The sequence below is a fragment of the Balaenoptera physalus genome, assembly GCF_965194825.1.
Source record: "Balaenoptera physalus genome assembly, chromosome: 9".
Lineage (NCBI taxonomy): Eukaryota > Metazoa > Chordata > Mammalia > Artiodactyla > Balaenopteridae > Balaenoptera > Balaenoptera physalus.
Genome location: NC_138888.1, coordinates 19,537,698 through 19,550,480, shown reverse-complemented (window position 1 = coordinate 19,550,480; position 12,783 = coordinate 19,537,698). Strand labels below are relative to the sequence as shown.

General features: G+C 36.0%; 1 protein-coding gene across 3 annotated transcripts in view; it reads left to right on the top strand.

Annotated features, from left to right (window-relative positions):
* The window catches only part of GRM1 (glutamate metabotropic receptor 1), a 402,900-nt gene that overhangs the window by 44,871 nt on the left and 345,246 nt on the right, over positions 1-12,783 (top strand). The gene's annotated exons all lie outside the window — the stretch shown is intronic.

Below are 12,783 nucleotides of genomic sequence, written 5' to 3'. Positions count from 1 at the left end.
GTTTGGATTACTTTGTTCCCTTCTGCCTTCTGACTTGGGTTGTGTGGCAGGGATAATGTCCGATAGCATTATAATAGTTGATTACAGACTAGATTGTGTTCATAGAACAGCATCAGAGCTAACTTTGGTGTCTATTTTATTACCAAGAAATGATGCCATTCACCTTGCCTTTTATATATATCTTATTTCTTCTCAAAGAGAATTTGTTTCCTCTCTTGTTAGATATAATTCTGTGGAAACTAAATTGCTTTTATTTTCTTCTATCTGCAAAGAAATATAACAGTGTCCTTTGTATAAGCTCCAACTGAAAATTTATTTTTTCTGAGGTTCTGCCCTCCTGCTTCTCAGGGACCCATAGTGTACTGGCCTGCAGGCACTTTCTTGCATCATCTAGTAATTTTCCTGTCTTCAGACTGATGGGGTCACCTACTGGTGACAGTTCCCTGTCAAAAAGCAGCTAAGACCACATATCAGTGTTGTCTCTGCCATCTGGGCACTATTCAGGAAGGAAGCTAGATTGTCTGGATATTAGCAATATGGAGTTTAGAAATTCTGGGACCTCCAGTGACCTTCACCTCTCCTTTCCGAATTAGCCATTCTCTAGTCAGTTTATCATCACAGTTTCTTTTATTAGAAGTTAGCCTAGTATAGTTAACATCAAAAGTAATAGGTGACTAGATTAGCGTACCTTCATTTCTATGGTTAATATTGCTTGACTTTAAAACCATAGATGGGGCATCCTATTCTTTCAAAAGTTTTATATCCCTTTATTATTTTACTTTATATTGAAGTTAAGCTTGGAGGTGTTTTCTGGTTTTGTTTTAATCAGTTAGAATTCACTTGTTATATTCTTTTACATACTTTTCAATCTTCTACCACGTCATTTGTGCCACACTTGTCCTCTTGTCATAACTGTCAGTTTACCTGACATAAAAAGAGGATCAGTTCACATGAAGTTACCAGCAACAGGCTCTCCAGAAAATTTTTCAGGATTATTTCCTGAGAGGAATATTGAATTAGGATCTGTCAAAGGGAGGGTACTGAAGCAACAGAGCCTTATCCACAAAGAAAAATCGAGTGCACTTTGGAGCAAGCTGCTCACCTGGCATGTGTCTTTAAATATGCTAATCATAGAATACAAAAATAGCCTACTTCTGTGAAGAATATCTCGGCCAAGGACATTGTATTCCATCCTTGTGATAAAATGTAGATTCCCCATCAAAAACCAAATTTATCATTTCAAAAACTTGTAGAAAACAATACTTAAAAAATAATTCTAGTTGATTAAATCAAAGCTTGGATGAGTCCAAAAAGATTATTCTTTGAGTTTGTAGCTTCAAAAAGTTAAGTTTTTGGATTGAATACATTTTCATTTGTTTTACATCTTTCTCCCTTAATATTTTGTCTCGTAGTGTCAGAGGAGTATATGATAAGGGATTTAGTGATACTGCTGTATGCTTTTGTTTACAGTTATGTTTTCATTGTGGTGCACCTTTTTTTTTTGACATTTGCTTACACTTTACATGAGATTGGCCTTCTTTGGCTTCTTTTCAAAATCTGATCTTTTTCTTTTTAGAAGCTTTGCTCTATTTGATATAAAACACTCTAAAAGTCTAAAGGCATCAGAAGAAAATCCTCCTAAATCATAAGAACATCAGTTAACTATTACTTTAGCTAATGCAATTACATATAAGAATTTTATTTCTACTAAATATCATGTTTTTCTATATATGCACCAGAAAATTTCTTTATACCATTCTTATCTCGATTCCAAACTATTTTCACAGTAAGTCACCTTAATAACTGTTCTGTTTGATCACAATATAAGGAGTAGAATGTCTTGAAAGGTTATTTAGGCCAACCAGTTAAAGATGCTTAAAACACCATTATTACATCTTTGCCCAGAAGTCGTTCCCATATGCTCTAAGTTTCCTAATTATGATTAGGATTTCTAATGAGAGTTGGAGAATATACAACTTAAATTCAGAGGCAGAATTTCACCTATTAGTCAGTTTTTCTATTTAATGACCTGACTCCCTGAAGTTTCTATCGACTACTGGGAATCATCCAAACAATTCAAATTTCTCTTCCATGTGATATTTATTATCAATGAACTCTCTCTCTTTTATGCTGTACCTCACCAGTTCCTTCACCCATATATTCTAAGTTTTAGTTCCCTTATAATCATAGATAACTCAAGTAGATCTTAGATAAGTTATTATCCAAAAGTCTTTTTAAAAATATGAGCTGATACTAGGCTACATCTCCTTTCTTTTATGCTTGGGTAATTTTTAATATTGTTGTTATTATTATTATTCTAAGAGGAAGACTTTGTTTTTTGTTTCCTTTTAAATGTAGAATTTTTAGCTTAAATCTGCCTTATCAATAAGTTGTGGGACTTTGATTACTTAATTCATCTTAGCATCCCAGCTTTGTGTCCTCAAGATTTGACTATATATGATAAAACTGAGTAAGAGAGAGTCAAGTGTAAATTCCCATAGCCCATTACCAGAAAACTACTAATCTGGGTGGTCACTCAGCCTGTTATGAATTTCCTTGACAGTAAGTTTTTTCATTACATACTATACCACTTTATAGATAAATAAATAAATAGCATAAAAGTAGAAAAATTATCACAGCACGTTTACAACTCTAGTAAAAAATTTACTATCCCAAAAACTGTTTATAAGAAATTTGAAGACTTGGTCTCAGTTACTAAGTTCTTTACACTCTAAAGGGATTACAGTTTGAACACATGTAAAATGAGTAAAAACAAATCATTACAGTATAGACATTTAGAAACATGAGTTTATATGTGTTTAGGGAACACTGAAAGAAAATATTGGTGAGTGTAATTAGCTAGAAAAAAGCTGGAGAAAAGGGAATTTTGATTAGTTTTTTAATATGGCATTTGTAAAAGATAAAAGCAGTAGTAAGAATGTCCCCATGGGGAATAAAATAAGCAGGTCTTCTTGGCTGGAGTGGAGAGTGTGGGCCGGGAGCTAATAATAAAGATAGCAACTCAAATGTGGGTTCTTACATTCTGTGATTCCATGACTGTTTATCGATATGAAGGACAAATAATGGAGAATCTTGAAGCATGAGCCAAAGAGTTTTGATTTTAAGAAAGAAATGTCAAAGCAGAGTTTGATATGATTCAAAGATAATTAAAAGAAAGTGAATTCTTACTGAAATGCATAGGGAAGATACATTGGATGGGGAGGGAGAAAACTAGCCATGAAAGTTTATGTTTGTAGAATTCTAGGTACTAGGCTGTTAAAATAATTAGGAAGAATAAAAGTACTTCAAAGGAATACTTTATAGGAGAATTCAATGTACCAAAGAGTTAGAGACAAAGACTCAAAGATATCTTCAGTTTTGCAATCCTGAAGGACCAGGAGAATTTTGCTGTAATTAACAGGCCTGCAATAAGTAGGTTTTAAAATCACGATTCTTTATGTTTAAACAACATGGACTTAGATTTAATATGTTCAACTTGATGTGAACTTTGGCTAAGAGCACATACATTACTAGCAAGAGTGGGTGTCTGGACAGAATAAATCCAGGCACAGTCATAAGTTACCCTATTTGTGATTTTAAAAAAATGTTCGCATCCTACCTTGTTTACCGAGAACCTTGATTCTCTTGACTGACTAACCTGGGTACTTGAGAGTTGACTTCTTTAAACTCCAACCTTTTACACTTTAAACATGTTACAAGGTGGTCTTTGCAAATTATATTATATAGTTCCCTGGCATCTTTTAAAGAGAGTGCTAAATTTAATAGGAACTTTTCTTGAATATACGAAGTAATCATTGTGAATGTCAACTGTTACATATGCTGGGATACAGTGGTAATCTTGAAGCCTGTTGAAAAACATAAAGCCACTCACTCTTATCAAAAATGGCCCAGATTGTCATACGTTTGAGTTTCTGTCTTTGTTATTTTTTCTATATTGACTAGACTTATTAAGCCATTTTCTAAGTTATTTAATCAGTATTTAGTTAACAGGTTCTATGTACAAAGGATTAAGGTGAAATACAAAGATGAAAAAACGAGACACCTTTATTATTTTGAGAAATCTTGAACTCTTCTTGATTCTTCTGCCATACCATCAATCACCCTGTGACTTCATTTGGTCTGGAACAAATTTTACAAGTAGCTGGCCTGCATAGGGTAGATGGTGATGGCAACTTCTATTTTGTATTTCTATCATGTGGCTTGGCAGTTGCCATTCCTCTTTAAACACTGCAATTTTTTTCTCCTGGTGATCTATGGAGCTAATATATAATGATGGGTTTATGGATTTTTAATAACTTTCTGGGAGGTGGCTGGAGTGGTGTCATCATAAAGAAATATTTTCAGCATGCCCTGTAGTGAGACCACAGAGGGCTGGGAAACCATAGCTGAGGACACAATAGTTTAGTAAGCACCTACAACCACTGAAAAAATCAGCTCATAGTGCATGCTGTTCTGATATTATTTTGGAAGCAGCATCGCAGTAGGAGAGGTTGTCAGTTTTCAGAGAAGCTGTAGTTGAAAATCAGAGTCAGGCTGAGACATAAAGTCTTGTCAAAATGATGTAGCTGTCTTATCCATCAAAGAGCTATCATTAGATTTTAAACTTACATAGAAATATTTATGTACTTTATGTGTGCAAGTTCTACTAATTTTCATGCTTAATTGTCTTCTATAAATGTCTACATTTTAAATTTTAATTTTCATGAAAAATTATAATTTTAGTTTTCTTCAGTCTCATGGGAAGTTTTGCTTTCTTAAACTTAAGGCATTGTGGTACCAAATACAGCATTAATGTTTTTATGAAGAGTATTGGCTCAAGCAGAAACTTGGTGATCAGAAACGATCATTTATCGAATTTAGGATCATCTATTTTAGTTACTTCATGGCCAACAAATTGAAGATTCAAGGCAATTATCTAAATGATTCAGATAAAAGCCTTAATTGGCAATTGAAGGACAAGAAGATTTTGGGGAGCATTTCTTTTTTTGCCAAGTAACTTATTTTGCTTTCTAATGAAGACATGACCTTTTATTCATTGATAAATTCATGCATCTGCTATGTGTCAGGCATTGGTCTTGGCACTAGGAACACATAAATTAAAAGAATAATAATAAAAATTATTATTATTATTTCATTACCGTTATTATTATTGTCCTCAACGGTACTATAGTCTGTTGGAAGAGACATAGAAATATATAGGTAGTTAAAGGCTTACGGGTTACAGAAAGTACATTTAATCACTTAAAAGAATAAATACATAAAAGACTATGGGAAATAATATACATTCATCTCAGTTTTATTTATAAAATGGGAATGATAATCACTACCATGTTATTTACTCACAGCAGTGTTTCAGAGAACAAGGAAACAGTATGTATAACTAGCTTTCATTTGCTTTTATTAAACTGCCATCAGTTAGCCCTTCTTAGCTGATGAAAGTTGAACACGTACATGAAATCAGTTAATAAGGTGAAGACTTTTGAATCTAAAACTTAGTAACATAAAATAAAAATGCAATTCATGGTTAAGATAAAAGTTCAGCTTGTGCTATAGGTTTTAGGAACCTTTCTCATGTTGCAAATGAGAAAACAAAGGCCCGGGGAAATAAAATGACCTGCCTAAGACCATAACATTCATTAGTAACAAAGCCAGGACTTATTCAAATTTGTGTTAGATACTTTCCTAACCCAAGGATCTATTGATTGTTTATTTTTAAATCACATGGGCCACCCACATGCATTCCTCTCTCCTGTGAGGTAGGTTTATATCATCTGGCCCAGCTATGTTCTTCCCAACATTGCTGCAGTCATTTAGCAGCTTGCAGGAGACTCTTCTGTCACTGAAAACTCATTCTCACTGCTGAGAGTCTTCCTTTCAATACTCTTGGGTGATTCCAGCATTCATGTGTGTGACCCATTGATACCTGCCCTCATAGGTCGTTGATTTCAACTCTGTGTCCTTCACCTTCACTTCAGCAGCCCACCCACTCTGTCCACAGTCTGGCACCTTGAACTCACCAAGAACTCATAGCTCTGTTCTCTTAAACACCAAAAAGCTCTTGAACAATACAAGCCTACTTAACTTCTCTTGCTTCCAACTCACCTGCTCTCCACATTCCCCTGGAAAGTCTGCGTCAAGCATTTTCTCATTTGATCTGATTCTTCCCTGGATCTGAGCAACTCTACCTCTATATTTGTGTTTGTTACCAACTTGAAATAAAGGTCCTTTCTCAGAAAAAATGAATTTCCAGCTTAAAGTGTCTACTCCACTTGAAACTTTAGTTGAGGAGATTATAAATATGTCATTTCCCCCCCAGCTCCTTCAGTGCAGAAAAATAAAGACCGCAAAGGAGGACTTTTTTTTTTTTTTTTTTTTAAGAAAAGAAAGAAGGAAACATTCTATCCCTGTGAGGTCTGTGGTCAAGAGTGGGAGATCACATTCACTCAGACAGCTCTGTGGTACCATCTCTATAACAAGTAACCAGGGGTGCTGAATAGTGAATGAGGATGCGAAAATTAAAAAAGGATGGGCAGGGGTGGATTCCAGGGGTCAGGGATAGGACTGACCCAAAGTTTCATGGAATCAACCATGTTTAGAGAGCCATCAGGGTAAAAATGTCCAAAAACAATCCCTTAAGGCTATTGTGCAGATGAAATGAGACAGTTCTGTGTATAGAGCTCAGTAAATGTCAGACCTCATTATTCTTACCAGGCCATTGTAACCTTAAATAAGAAGATGTCCTTAGTGCAGGAGAGCCTGTATGAAGTAAATACGGGAATGTCTTGGGGTGAGGGTGTGCAAATAAAGAGAGAAGGGGTATATCTTGCTAATTTGCTAACTCTGAGCAGCACATTCGTCTTCTTATTCTCTTCCTTCATAACAATTGCATCCATAGCAAGTAGCTATAAGTGAAAGCTTTTTGGTTGTATAGTTTATTCTGCAATTATTGCTGGATACACTGAGGCAGTTTCCTCTGTTCTTTTTGGTACTCTAACACATTATATAATTTGTACATTATAAAGGATAGAACAAAAAATATCAATAGACAAATTGCAGACAGTATGTTCAAGAGGAGAAACTGTTTACAATAGAATTTAACAGGTGATTCGAGGATATAGAAACAGTAGAAACAAATTACAATAAACAAATAATATCACCTTTTCCTGGATAAATAAATATACAATGTATATTTTCACTTTTTGGTCAACAGGTATTACACTGTTGGGAAAAAAGACATTTTCAAATCTCTATTTTAATTAAGTAAATGTTAGTGAGCATCTTCTCTGGGCCAGGCCCTCTGCTATAGTCACTGATGACCAGAGATAGATGAACTATAGATAATCCCTCTATCAGGAAGCTCACCATATGGTGATTACCATTCAGTTTGATAAGTGCAACCATAGGAGTAGGTATGAATTAGAGAGGTGACAGACAGAGGTGTGACCAGCTTTCTCTGGGCTAGGGAAAGAAGTGAGGAAAACCACATAGAATCTTCCAAAGGAGGTGACATTTGAAGTTCACTTCGTTAGAGGAATCAGAGGAGGACACCGAGAATTGTGAAAATATTGATGAAAAAACTAAGTATGTTCAGGAAACTCTAAATATATCTCTAATTCTGGAATATATGTTCAGGGAAAGGAGTGGGGAAGGATCAAACTGAAAATGCAGGAAAGGCTGAGGTCATGAATGGACAGACTTGACAAGCCAAGGAATTTAGATTCTATTTTGTAAGTTTGGTAAGCCAGTGAAGGATTTTAAACAGGGAGGAAACATGATCAGATTTATATATTGGAAAGGACATCCTGAAAACTTTGGTGAGGACAGATTAAGAAAAGGTGTCAGTTTAGAAGTTAGCACACAAGTTGACAGGCCATTGGTAGTTGGGGGAGTGATGGAGAAAAAGCAGTTTAATCAACTTATTCAAGATATGATAAGAGCTTTACTAAAGGAAGTGTCAAAGGGAATGGACAGGAAAGAATGGATTTGACAGCCATTTAGTAGGGAAATTAGGATTTAGTGACTGATTGGCTCTGAGGATCAAGGAGAATGTCTAGAATGACTCCCATGTTTCCATTTTTTACAACTAAATAGGGAATAAAAAGAGGAAGCACAGATTGGGAAAACATGAGTTTTAGACTGGTTCAGTATGAGGTATCTATGGGACAATAAAGTTGAGTCATCTCATAGGCCAAATATCTGAAAAGGGAGGTAGATTTGAGATTTGTCAGAAAATGGCTGTGGCTAATACCACAGGCGTAGATGAAATTGCCAAGGGAGAGAATATGAGTGAAAAGAGAAGAGAGCTAAGGGCAGAACTTTGAGGAAGGTTAAAATGAGGAAGAGGATCCAGAAAAGGGATGGAGAAGGAACAGTTAGAAAACTAGGAGGAGAAAGAGGAAGAACCAGGAGAGAACCAGACATCACAGAAGCCAAGGGAGGAGAAAGTTTCAAGAAGAAAACAGTGACAAATATCACTGAGCTGACAGGGAAGGGAGGGTTACTGAAACAGTGCTCCATACCAGTAACCTCTAATTCCTCTTAGCTTCTGCCCTTCAAGAATCCCTTAGTTTCTAAACCCATCGGAAGGGCAGAGGCCAGGAGGAAGTGGAGGCTGCAGGTATACACCATTGTTCCCAGAGACTGAGAAGGGAAATTGAGAGATAGGATGGTACCTAGACAGAAATGCACTTCCAGGTGAAAACATTCTCTGGGATGCAGAAGACTTAAGCAGTTTTAAAGGATGATGGAAAAGAATGGTAGAAAAGGAAAGTTTGAAGATAATTGATGAAGCAAAGTTGCTGAGGAGGCAAGAAGAAATCATGGCTGGGCCACACGAATGGGAGAAGTCTTTCCCCTGGGTGATGGTACTGTTAAGTTTGGGGAAGGAGAGAAAAGAAGGGGCAACCTTTGTTTTCTCAATTATTCAATGAGGCAGATGGAAAGGGATAGGGAGTAGGTCAAACACAAGTAGAGCAAATTTTTAGAGGACCCAATTGTTACTAGAAACTACGAATTTCTAGTAGTGTCAGTTTATACTGTTTTGATATTCTTTCCAGTAGTGTATAAGCCCCAGATACAAGGGAGGAGTCTCAGCTTTCATAGCAGTTCATTAACTTGGCCACCTGCTAGCCCAATGTCCAAAACACCAGAATATTTCTCTAGTTAATTACATAGGATACCAGGTGATCACCAGAGATCATAGCCTAGAATTATCCTTTATCCAGCTCCTGTCACAAGGCCAGATGAGGGAACTGTAACTTAAAAATATTGTCTAAGAGATCACTATCAACCACTTTGCATAAATTAGTTTTCCAGAATACCAAATACCTAACTCTATTTACTCTTCCTAAAGAATTGCATTTTCTAAATTGCATTTTAATACTGTCCCTTTTCATTTCTTAAAGGTCAGAACAAGAATTGGAAGTGTAAATAATGCTTTATAATTTTCACATTTTTTGTTGTTGAAGATATTGATTATTATGTTGTTCAATGCCCCTTGTATAAAGTCCGTTGTTAACAATTCTTTTTAGACTTTAAATATGATGAAATAATTTCTCTCTTGAAGAACTGGCATGTTTCATCTTAAATGATAATGAGAGTATTGCGTTTTCCCTTTTTCGCTTTGCCTGCCAGGAAGCTCAAACCTAAATTTGATGCTCAAGCACAGAAAATGTTTAGTTTATCTGCGTGGATATTAGCGTCTTCCACCTTACCTCAACAGCATTATTTTTTACTTTCTATAATTGCAAAACCCCTCAACTCCATTTTAAGAGGAATGAGGATATTAATACACACATGTATAAATGAAAGTGCCTCTAATGTAGATACAGATCCCTACTGAAGTTTCTGTATGTTATGAAACAGACAGTAATAGAGGCTGAGAGGTTTTCTTAAATGTAGAAGGTCGGGAGGTTATGTTACACTCATAGCTGAATATGTGAAAGATGGAAGAAAAATTTCTTGTATGTTTAGTGTGACAGAAGAATCTTTGAGCATTGATCATAGACCAGAGGAGAATCATACTCCTTCAACTTAGTGAAAAAGGCCTTCCTCTGGCTCACGGATTCTCTGCTCACTGCTGTCTTTTCCTTTTTTTGGTCTGTTCTGGGTCTGCTCAGTGGCCGTGCTGGGGTATCTTGCCCCATTTTGGCAGGGTGTGTACTGTGGGTGAAACGTGCTCTCTCTTTTCCGAGGTCAGCGCTGAGTAGGGCTGCTGTGCCTCTGTGAATTTTCAACAGCCTCCTTTCCTGCTCTCCCCTCTTCTTATTCTTAGGAAAAGATAAATCTGTTTATAAAGTGACTGTTAAACGGATAGGCAGCCTGCTTTCTACCCACTTCCTAACTTTTCCTGGTGTTCTCGTCATGTGCCTGCCAGACCATAATTCCTTGGGAAACTAAGCTTTATGTAGGATGAAACATCCAAAAGACCCTATGTCTCTTATACCTGTTAGGGAAGATGGTCATTTAATCACAGTGTAGAGGGAGGCCCTACGCATTAATATATGTGAAGCATGAACTGCCCTTTGTTTTTGGTTAGCTATGGTAGATTTGAAACCGTGAAAAGGCAAATTTCATTTTTTCTTCTATGTTGGTACATGCCAAAGGAAAGCTTAGTATGTAATATCCTTGATCTGTCATTTTAAAAGTAAAATTTTACTTGAAAAGAAGCGACTTCTTTTTTTTTTTTTTTAACATCTTTATTGAAGTATAATTGCCTTACAATGGTGTGTTAGAGAAGCGACTTCTTAAAAATAAAAAACAATATTGAGTGAATGATTACTTTTTGAAGTGCTTATATTCTCCTTTTCAGAAGATTATTTTTAGGCTCTCCTAGGTGCAGAAGCATGCACTAGAGCAGTGCTTCTCAAACGTTAGTGTGCATACAGATCACCTGCAAACTCGATAAATTGCAGATTCTGATTCAGGAGTCCTGGGATGGACCTGAGGGTCCGCATTTCTACTAGGCTCTCAGGTGGTATTGATACTGCTGGTCCATGTACCACAATTTGGGTAGAACCTCTGGAAGCCCCTTCTGATAATATATACATTTTATGCTAGTGCACTGTGATGGTTTATGAATTATTTCCTTCAGAGTCATTTATACGTGTCTCAAGGCAATACTCTATGCTCCTGAAACAGGCAAAAAATGGCTTTTAAAATGTACATATTTAGAAAATGATACTAAAGATATTTATCTATTCATTTCTTACATTCAGTGATTTTTAGAACTATGCATTAACTAGCCTGAATAATTGCTAAATGTAGCATTGTAGTTAATCAAATTTCTCGTTACATGTATGCCTTCTCCTACTAGAATATTCTGCCCCAATAGAATATATCCCCTGATGGAAGGTAAATTTTTGGAGTGTGGGTTCTTTGTTTTGTTGTGTTCACTGATGTATCTCCAGCAATTAGAACAGTGCCTTGCACACAGCCGACACTCAACAAATATTTGTTTAATTGAATTAAGTGAGGAGGGTTGTTTCAGTCCCTTTTTCTGCCTTAGTAAGAGGTCTGATGATTTAAGAGCTTGCAGGGCTTCACATCATTTCTCATTGCCTAGCCCTATCAGTGTAAATGAAACAAGATAGTAGACTATTCAGTTTCCAAGGACCAACAACCTTGAAAGTGTTTGGTTGTTACTAAATTCTTCATAAATAATTTTTCTTTTTGTTCGCTTCTTTCTTATAACAGTGGAATAAAGCAAAGAACATATCCAATTAATTGCATGTTTCTTGGGTAAACTCTTCTTTATTAATATCCCTCTTTGCCTTTCACCTTTCTAATTATTAAGGAAAATCACTACATTTACTGTCAATTAAAACTCTCAAGTTGTTATATTTTTCTCATTTTCTTCCTTTTTATGAATACTGGTGTCCGGTACTAATATTCCCTGTAGCCCCCACATGCAGTAGGAAGTGTACTGAGTGGGAGGAACAGGGTTTGGTCTCACTTCCTCCATCGGCTACCCATGTGACTTTGGACAAGTCAACAAACCACTTTAATTCTGCATTCTCATCTGTAAAAGGTCAGGCATGCCTTTCCTCTAGGCCTCCTATGAGGTTCATATGAACTGATGTGGAAGTGCTTTTGAAACTGTAAAGTTTCATATAAATATAGCTAGTTGTGTTATATTATACCATAGCTTATATTATTATTTTCTCCCTTTAATTATTAATAACTGCCTCCTGGCTCCTGCTTTTCCCCCAAAGTTATAAGCAATCACTTCTATTTAGCATTTATTTAGAATGATAGAGTTTTCATTGAAGGAAACATTTATCTAAGTCCCTGATTTGAAAAGAAAAATTAGATGACTTACCTGAGGTTGCATACAGAGGAAAGACTTTCACTGCAGCCCAGCTTTTGCTCTCTCTAAGCCCTGAAGCATCTCCAAATCATTTACCTTCATATATTCTGCCTACTCTCTAATTTTCTTCCATCCTTAATCTTTCTCTTTTGCCTTGAAGGGCAAGTGTCAGCTTTATATCAATAAGCCAACCAGTTAATTCACTTATTCAACAAATAAAGATCCTACTAATCATCCGGCAGTGTGCTAGGCATCAGGTATCAAAAATGAATCCAGATTGCAGATGTTAAGTTTGGTGACGTAGGGAAACATCCATAATAAATTATCAGCTATTTTATTTATAGTAAAAAAGATATATATGAATATATATTCATATTGTTATACAGTAAAATAATATTGTCTGTGTGTGCAAACTTTGTGGATATTCTGTAGCTCCTGCCATTGCTTATGGTCCA